General features: G+C 38.3%; 1 non-coding gene across 1 annotated transcript; it reads right to left on the bottom strand.

Moving 5' to 3' along the window:
* Positions 1–8,098: 8,098 nt before the first annotated feature.
* On the bottom strand, positions 8,099–8,205 carry LOC141624297 (small nucleolar RNA R71). The gene has a single exon (XR_012534103.1). It is a non-coding gene; the product is annotated as a small nucleolar RNA R71 (small nucleolar RNA).
* Positions 8,206–9,577: the final 1,372 nt, after the last annotated feature.

The following is a 9,577-nucleotide window of genomic DNA, read 5'->3' as shown; positions in this document are numbered from 1 at the left end:
TTAACATTGTATTTGCCCATAGTTACTTGTATGAGGTGACGTCTTGAAGTGACTAGAGTGTGATGCGATTGATGGCAAATTCAAGTGCCATAGAGTCATGTGAGATGACTAGTCGATCACATAGGCAGACTGTTAGGAACATTTTGTCGGGCCCTATGACCGCTTATAGAGTTCTGGCAATTTATATAGCCTGGTCGTGGCGAGAGCTACTATAATATTCAAATGAGTCGATTCTTTTGACTAAAGACTATTCGCCTAAGATGGCACAGTTTCAGATTAACTTTGATTTGTGTTACTACGACCTTCGTAAATGGGGTCAAATGGGCATATTTTGGGTTATGATGGTGTGGCTAGTCGAAGGGAATGAGTGCGATAGGAATTGTCCACCCCTTGTCGGGGGTTAAAACAATATCTCAGGGCCACTCGAGGAGTAATGAACTCGAAATGCGTGGCCACGCTCGGAAGGTATCTATGATAGATAAATCCGGTCAAACAGTTATTCTCCAGATCGAGGAAACCACTCTCGATATGACCACTTGCAAGTACGACTTGAAAGACACCTTGCATTGAGTGGGAGATAGTAATAGGACAAGAGAATTGGTGACGCACACTTGTCGAGGACAAGTGGGAGATTGTTGGGAAATGTGTCCTCAACAATAGTGCGATCACATGATTTAAATATCATTATTAAATCTCATTTTAAGAATACATGTGGGATGTAATATTTTACAAGTCAACTGGTCCACACATATCGGTAATGATTGGTGACTAGAGTTTGACATTATCTGTCAGTGCGACGGTTTGGTGATCGATTGATCCCCTTAGGTCATACCTATAGGGAAATACTCTTAATTGATTATTTAATTAATCGTATACCGATACGAGTTAATTAAATTGCTTAAAATTGACGGATAATTTTGTGAGTATAATTTACGTATCTTATTGTAAATATGATTAAATAAGACACGGTCTAAGTAATCGAATTGTTTTATTACTTAGATGAAATTATTGTTTACGAAAACAATTGAAACGAAATGAATAAATTATTATAAATACAGAATGTTGTAGTTTATAATTTGGAAACTTTTGGTACAAGTAATTACGAATTACTAGTCGATTTTGTAAATGACATATTTTATGAGTATGTTGATTTTTAATATGTTAAAAATACATTACAATTTCATATGTCAAGTAACATGTCACATATGTTACAATTGACAAATGACAAAATAAAATGGAGCATCCATTTTATGTTGTATATGCCAAAATAATGGAGGGAGTATATGATATACATTGTGTTTTTATCTTGAGTGGAAAACACAATAATTATACCTAAAGGAGTAGCCATGCACACCTATATGCTTTTGAGAAGAGCAAAAATAAAAGGTATTGGGCTACCTACCCAAGGCCCCCTCTCTCTTCTCTTTTCGGCCCTATCAAAAGAAAGAGAGCAATTTTTCCTCTCTAATTATTCATTCATTTTTGTGATACACAATACAATTTTCTAGTGTAAGAAAATGGATAATCTCTACAATATATGATTTTTCTAGAGAAATAAACTCACAAAAATTACTCCTCTCTTGACCGAAATATTCAAGAGTAAAATTACAACTTATATTGTGTCAATTTTATAGTAAAACTAATATTATTACTAGATCTAAATAATACTCCCTCCTATCCACTCTTTTCTTCCCTATTTCCTAAAACGGATTATTCAGGTTTTCTTCCCCTTTCCTTTTTGAGAAAGTTTTTATTAATATTATACTCTTACCTCTTTCCACTCATCAAACCCCACTATATACTTTATTAATATTTAATTCTAATTATTCCTACCTCTCTCCAATAACCAAACCCCACCCATCTCCTTTATTAATATTTAATCATAATTATTCATACCTCTCTCCAATTACCAAACCACACTCATATATTTATCAATATTATACTCCCCACCCTTAATCTCCGTGCCCACTTCAAAGGGGAAAAAAGGGTGGATAGGAGGGAGTATTAGTTATTATGAGTATTCCTTGGGTATATGCTTTTGGGAGGGATTCTATACTTGAATCCTTGTTCTTCCATTTGGAGAGCTCAAGAACAAGTGAGTAGGAGAACTCACTTGTGCCCATAAGAACCGAAATTACAATGTAAGGGTGATTTCTTCTTTATTTTAATATTGTTTGCATGCATAAAATCCGTATTTAATTTTATGACAAATTAATTTAAACATATATGAGTATGTTAGTATGTATAAAGATCTACATTTCCTTCAAAAACCGCGTTCTTAAACGGTTATTTGGAGGAAGAGTTGTACATGGTACAACCCGAAGGTTTCATCGATCCTAAACATCCTAAGAAAGTATGCAAGCTTAAGCGTTCCATTTATGGACTTAAGCAAGCTTCTCGGAGTTGGAATCATCGTTTCGACCAAGTGATAAAAGAAAATGGATTTACTCGATCGGTCGAGGAACCATGTCTATATATCAAGTCAAGTGGGAGCAAGATTGTCTTCCTAATATTGTATGTTGATGACATACTCCTGATTGGGATTGACATACCTCTCTTAACTTCGGTAAAAGTATGGTTGAAGAACCATTTCCAGATGAAATATCTGGGTGAGGCACAAAGAATTTTGGGCATCCGTATCTATCGAGATAGATCACGTCGGATGTTATCTCTCAGCCAGGAATCTTATATAGACAAGATTCTAGAGAGATTCAGCATGACTAACTCTAAAAAGGGTTTTCTTCCTATGGCTCCAGGGGTGCATTTGAGCAAGTCTCAGGCACCAGAGACACCGGAAGAGAAAGAGCGCATGACATGGATTCCTTATGCCTCGGCTATAGGATCAATCATGTATGCCATGATATGCACACGTCCGGACGTGGCATATGCATTGAGTATGACGAGTCGATTCCAACAAAGATCCAGGTGAATCACATTGGATGGCTGTCAAGAATATTCTTAAGTACCTACGGAGGACTAAAGATTGGGCATTGACTTATGGAGGCGATCAAAAGCTATGCGCAACCGATTCTTACAGATGCTAGCTTCCAAACGGATCGAGATGACTCGAAATCTTAGTCCGGATTCGTTTTACTCTTAATGGCGCTGCAGTCACTGGAAGAGTTCCAAACAAAGTGTTACATCGATTCTACGACCGAGTCCGAGTACTATGCCGCGTCTGAAGCTGCAAAGGAAGCGATATGGATGCGTCAATTCTTACAAGGACTATCTGTAGTGCCTAGTTCGAATGACCCGATCACCATCTATTGCGACAATAGAGGTGCCATCTTCCAAGCTAAGGAGCCTAAGTCTAGCAACAAGTCTAGACATCTACAACGGAAAGCTCATCTAATCCGAGATTACGTGGAGCAAAAGGAGGTGGTGATAGAAAAGATTGCTACAGATGATAATATAGCAGATCCTCTCACTAAACCATTACGACAAGATAAGCATGAAGAGAATGTTATTTCCATGGGAATTAAACGTAATCCTGAGTTGTAGTACTCTTTTATGGATTAGATTCATTTTCTCGTGTACTCTATACGACATCATCGTTTTGATATTTATATATTTTGTTTTTCATGTGGAGTTGTACGACAATTTTGAACACCACAAAGTGAACTGAACAAACATTATATTATGGTCCTTAATTGCCCACGTGAGCTGATAACTCTGAGAATTATTTTGTGACGTTGGTTGATGGTGGGTTCAACGAGCCATAAGTCAAACGGTTGACTGACCAATCACAGAGGCGAGTTATACGGATATCTCGTAGGACACAATTTTGACAACGACGTGGAGTCCTAAATGTTTTATAACATTCGGTGCCAGGTCGTGGATAGGACCTCCATGGTGATCCTAAGAGTCGATTCTTTTGACTATCGACTGTCTCTTGAGACTAAGGCAGATTTTGGGTGACTTTGGTTTCTTTCTCACGGTCATCCGTAACAGGGGGCCAAGTAGATTTTTTCTGGGTCATTTCATACTGTGCTTAGATCGGCAGGAGTCGAGTTGAAGGAAATATTCAGCCTTTATCGTGTACTCGATATTTCTCGGGGCCACTCGAGGAGTCAGAATCGAAATGCATGGCCATGCTCGAATACGGATTTGTTTTATTAGTTAAGTTACTCTCTAGTCGGGGAAACCACTCTTGATACAGATCGATTGTAAAATACGACCTTTGCGGATACGGATCTGCAAATTGTTTTACATTGAGTGGAAGAAATTTTAAATGGATATGATAATCGGTTATCGCACATACACTTGTACGGACAAGTGGGAGTTTGTTGGAGCCGGTGTCCTCCAGTTAGTGCGGATAACGTTATTGCATGTACACTTGTACGGACAAGTGGGAGCTTGTTGGGGCTGGTGTCCTCCACAGTTAGTGCAATGACATATAAATCTCTAAAAGGATTAAAGGGTATACTTTTGTATTATTATCAGTTGGTCCACGTTTATCAATAACGGTTGGCTTGCTAGATAAGTTTGACGTTATTGTCATACAGATGGCGGCGATCAACTGGTCCCTAAAAGTCACACCTATAGGATACGTTTGAGAGATGTGACGGTATGAAAATACAGTCATATTGATGCCTAATATGACTAAGCGGTTAGTCGGAGTTATTGACTAATAATTAGTCAAACGCGATGTTGAGATATTTATTTAATACGGATTAAATAATGCTGGCTAAGGTGAATTAAGCGGTTAATTCATAAATTGAATATAAACGGTTATATTTAATTAATGTATATTGAATTAATTAATTATACAATATTGTCATTGTCGGACAAGTATTAACATGTCGACTGATTCATGCTACTAGTCGATATTTTAATATCCGATATAGGATGACGATTTATAATTAAAAACCCGTCATATACATTTAGCAAAACGAGTCGGACCACGAGTTAAATAAGGAGAAAGTGGAAAGCCCACTCCCTCCCTTGGTACACGGTTTGGCCGAGATGAACAAAAGGAGAGTCCTTTTCTCCTTTTGACCTAATCATTTTCATTTGAAAGAAAATTAGGGTTTTGGAGCATTTTTCTCTAAAATTCTAGATCTCACATCAGAAAACTCAAAAAAGCTCTCTCAATATTGCAAGGCAATCAGAGAGCAATTTCTAGCACAAGGGGCATAGTCTCAGACGATCTTGGGTGCAACAATTAGGAGGAAATCTACGTTGATTTCTGTTCTTAGGCCGTTTTGCACAGGACCCGAGGTTGATTCTTATTCTTTTATCGTTTCTCTTGTTTTTCGTTTATGACAATTAATCACATGATAAAATTACGTTATAGTCCTTAATTTTAAGGGGTTTTATACGGATATTACCCTACAATCTCACCAATTTAATTTAATTTATTCATTTTCTCCAAACTTATACATTTCTTTTTTTATTTTTCTTTTTGGGGAATCATTTCACTCCCATCCCACATTAACCTTCAAACTTATATGGTTCTATTTTTTCTTTTTTTAGGGGGTAACCCTCCCTACCGTCCGGTCATTTCCGGCAAATTTTTTGCATTTTCGAGTCATTGTTTTGCGCTAATTTAGGCCATGTGTACAAATGTATGTTCTATGTGATTTCCGTGTAAATTTCGGCAGCATGACGGCATAAACCGTCATTTACCAAACCTGTTGATGTGACCATAATTGGCGCATATTTAGCCCCCGAATTAGCCTTGTTTCCATGCTTTTTAGTGCTTATTTGGGTCATTTCCTATCTTTAGTTCTTTGTTTTGCATATTCTTTGAGATTTTGATCCCTTGGTAGGAAAGGAGTAAGAATCTTGCATTTTCATGGCAAAACGAGACTAAATTGATCGAATCCAATGACCAAGCATCAAGGAGAGACAAGATTAGAAGGCCTTTGTACATATCAAAGTAGAAGAGCAATGTTGAGGAAAGATCCTTGAGTCCCCAAGGAAATCCCCAAGGAATTTATGAAGAAAAGGGAAGAAAAGAAGAAGTTACTATGCTGACTGACAATCCGAGCGGATTGTCAACAATCCGTCCGTCCAGCCCCAGCACAATCCGAGCGTCCTTGCCTGAATCCGCTCGGATTCCCCCTCAACAATCCGCTCGGATTCCCCAGAATCCGCTCGGATTCCAACGGTGCAATCCGCCCGTCCCAACCCTATTCCGCCCGGATTTCTTCACAGCACGGATTGTCTTCTTCAAGCTACGAAAAGAGAAGCCCTTCTCTCCAAAAATACCGGGTCCTCCTTGCTCAACTTAAAAAGTGTAATTACTAGTTTAGCCCTTAGTTAACCCTAATGCATCCTCCCTAATTTTCACTATAAATACCCCATTAGTCTAATTAGAGGAGCATGTTCTTCTTATCAATAATTAGTGTAGTTAATATCAATCAAATCTCTCTTCAATATTGTAATCAAGTATTAATCAAGCTTTAATCCAAGTTTTAGTTCTTTAATCTCTCTCTTGTTCATCCTTTATTTTGGGTAATTGAAGATTATTTGGGTTATTATTGAGAGATTGACAACCTCTCAATCAAACATCAAGTACTTCTTTTATTCTTGCTTTATTATTGGAATCATTAGTAGGTATAATCTCTTAATCCCTTTTTAATTATTGCTAATTACTTTCATTTATTCATCATGTTTCATATTGTTGGTATGATTGACAACCTTGCTAGCATGATCAACATGATAATGAGTGAGTAGTCTCTTAGCTAGGGTTAATGGGTGATTAGGGGAAACCAACATGGGGAATGATTCATGCTTAAATTAATATGCTTTCATGTTTTATTTGCTTGCTTGTTTTGATCTCAACTCATGCACATGTTATATTTGATGAAATGCTAAGCCTATGAATCATTGCATTTACTATCATCTCCTATCTTTTCAATGAGACTTGTAAGACATAACCCAACTCGAGTCTCATTAGACCATGCATGTTGTTGAGTAGGGAAGATTAAGTCGACTTGTATGTGTTGTACAATCTAATCGATTCGGCTCCGGGACCCAAACTTTCCTAGGATTGTAAGATATAACCCAACTCAATCCATCACAACAATAATTGCTTGCTTATAATTTGAAAACATGTTTGTATGATCATATCCCATGATTCCCCTATGATCCCATGACACCCTAGTGCCTTTAATCAATTGTTTACACCCCTTTTATTCATCTTGCTTGTTTATTTTCATTGTTATTCTAGTTTAGTAACCTTCTACATCAACCCAATTTGTGACACCCCTTAGACACCACTAGTTACAATAGAAATCTCATTTCAACTCCCGTCCCTTGGGATCCGACCTTTACTTGCCTCTTTACTAATTGTAGAGTTGTTTGTGGAGCTATAAATTGTGTTTTGATTCGACCGTGACCAACGACCACATCTTAATTTGTGAACACTTAGCGGGATCGCATAAAAAATGGCGCCGTTGCCGGGGACGGTGTTTGTTTGACTTAGATTTCCTTTTTGTTATTAGTTGTGTCTTTCTTCGCCTTGAGGAAGTAAAACTCCTCAAGGTTTGTTCTAATTGTTTTTGAGTTGTTTGATATTTTGCATGTCTAGAAGGTTACAAGGTGATTTGTTACCTTTTGACCGTGAAATCGAAAGAACCTTGACGAACAATAGGAGACTTGTTAGGAGGAATTTGAGAGGTGTTGGTGAAGTTGTACAACCCACTAGTGAGTTTGTCAATCCTTTCGCAATAGAAGGAGAAGAAAACCCATTACACAATACCCCACAAAATCCACCTACAATGCCAAAATTCTCGTCACACTCCATACCCACCGAGGAGAATCTACCAAATGGTACTCCTACACCGCAACATCTCACCGGAAATTTTATTGCCAAGTCCGCCTTCATCCAACTAGTTGAGAGGAGCCAATTTGGGGGGATGCCTAGTGAGGACCCTCATTCTCATATGGAAACCTTTTGCGATTATTGTGATGCTATCTCTCAAACGGGCGTGACTCAAGACCAAATTAGATGGGTCTTATTTCCTTTTTCCTTAATCGGCACTTTAAAGCAATGGTTGAAGGGCCTTGATAAGGCCACCCTTGGAATAGATTCTTGGAAGAAGTTGGCTCTAGCTTTCTACAAAAATTCTACCCACCGGAAAAGACCAACATGCTAAGAGCTCAAATTACGGGTTTTAAGCAAAGGGATGAAGAGTCTTTGTATGAAGCTTGGGAGCGGTTTAAAGGTATTTGTCGCTCATGTCCTCACCATGGACTCAGCGAATGGTTTTTGGTGCAACAATTTTGGAATGGTTTATATGAAGATTCTAGGAACATTCTCAATATGGGATCAAATGGAATGTTCACCGAAGTTGATGACAATCAAACATGGAACAAGATTGAGGAAATGGCGGTCCATAACTCACAATATAGTAGACCTCGCAAGGCTACTAGAGGAGGAAAGCATGAAGTGGACTCCGTTACTCAATTGGGTGCTCAACTTAATGCTCACATTGACACAATCAACTTGAAGTTTGAACAAGCTATGGCTAGACTTGAGGAAAACTCAAAATCATCGAAGCATCATGTTAATGCCATGACGGCATCCCCATCAATCCCAAGTGGGATATGTGAGAATTGTGGAACTTTGGGACATGACCAAGGTGAATGTAGGGGAACAAATGAACAAGTGAATGCTTTCCAAGCATACAAGAGTGGTACCCCTTATTCCAACTTTTACAATGAAAACACCAAATTCCATCCAAATCTCTCATACAAAAGCCAAAATGTTCAAAACCCTTAAACAACATACACTCCACCACCCATGAGAAACCAAAATCAAAGACCCTTTTACAATCAAAACCAAGGTTACCAAAATCAAAATCCATACAATCACCAAAATGACCAAGGTTTTGATGTCCAAAAAGCGGTCCTCCAAATGCAAAAGAACCAACAAGAATTTTTCACTCAAATGCAAAAAGATAGCCAAGCAAAAGAAACCACCATCAACAACATTCTAGCTCACACCAAGATGTTGGAAACCCAATTGACTCAACTAGCATCTTCAAGCTCACAAAGACAAAAGGGGCAATTACCACCTCAAAGTAATCCCCCTAGACATGAAACGGTTAGTGCCATTCACTTGAGAAGTGGTACAAGGTATGAAGCACCGAAGAAGCAAGTTGAGGATGAAGTTGTGGAAGCTAGTGAAAAGGAAGAAATTGTGCAAAACTCCAAAGATGGAGAATCATCAAAAGAAGAAAGTTCAAAGAAAAATGAAGACAAAGCCAAGGAGAAGGAGCCCATTGTGATTAGACTTCCTTTTCCAAGTCGTCAAGCCAAGCCCAAATTTGATGATCAACTTGGAAAATTCATGGAAATTGTGAAGAATTTAGAAGTCTCAATTCCCTTCACGGAATTAATCAATCACGTGCCGGCCTATGCGAAATACATGAAAGATATCCTCACAAAGAAGAAGTCAATCCGAAACTTGAGACTATCGCCTTCACTAAGGTGAGTAGTGCAATACTTCAAGGGAGTTCACCTCCAAAGTTAAAGGATCCGGGAAGCTTCTCAATACCGTGTACCATTGGCGACACGACGATCAACAAAGCCTTATGTGATCTAGGGGCTAGTGTGAGTGTCATGC

This window comes from Silene latifolia, chromosome X, assembly GCF_048544455.1.
Source record: "Silene latifolia isolate original U9 population chromosome X, ASM4854445v1, whole genome shotgun sequence".
Classification (NCBI taxonomy): domain Eukaryota; kingdom Viridiplantae; phylum Streptophyta; class Magnoliopsida; order Caryophyllales; family Caryophyllaceae; genus Silene; species Silene latifolia.
This window is presented reverse-complemented; position numbering and strand designations above follow the sequence as displayed.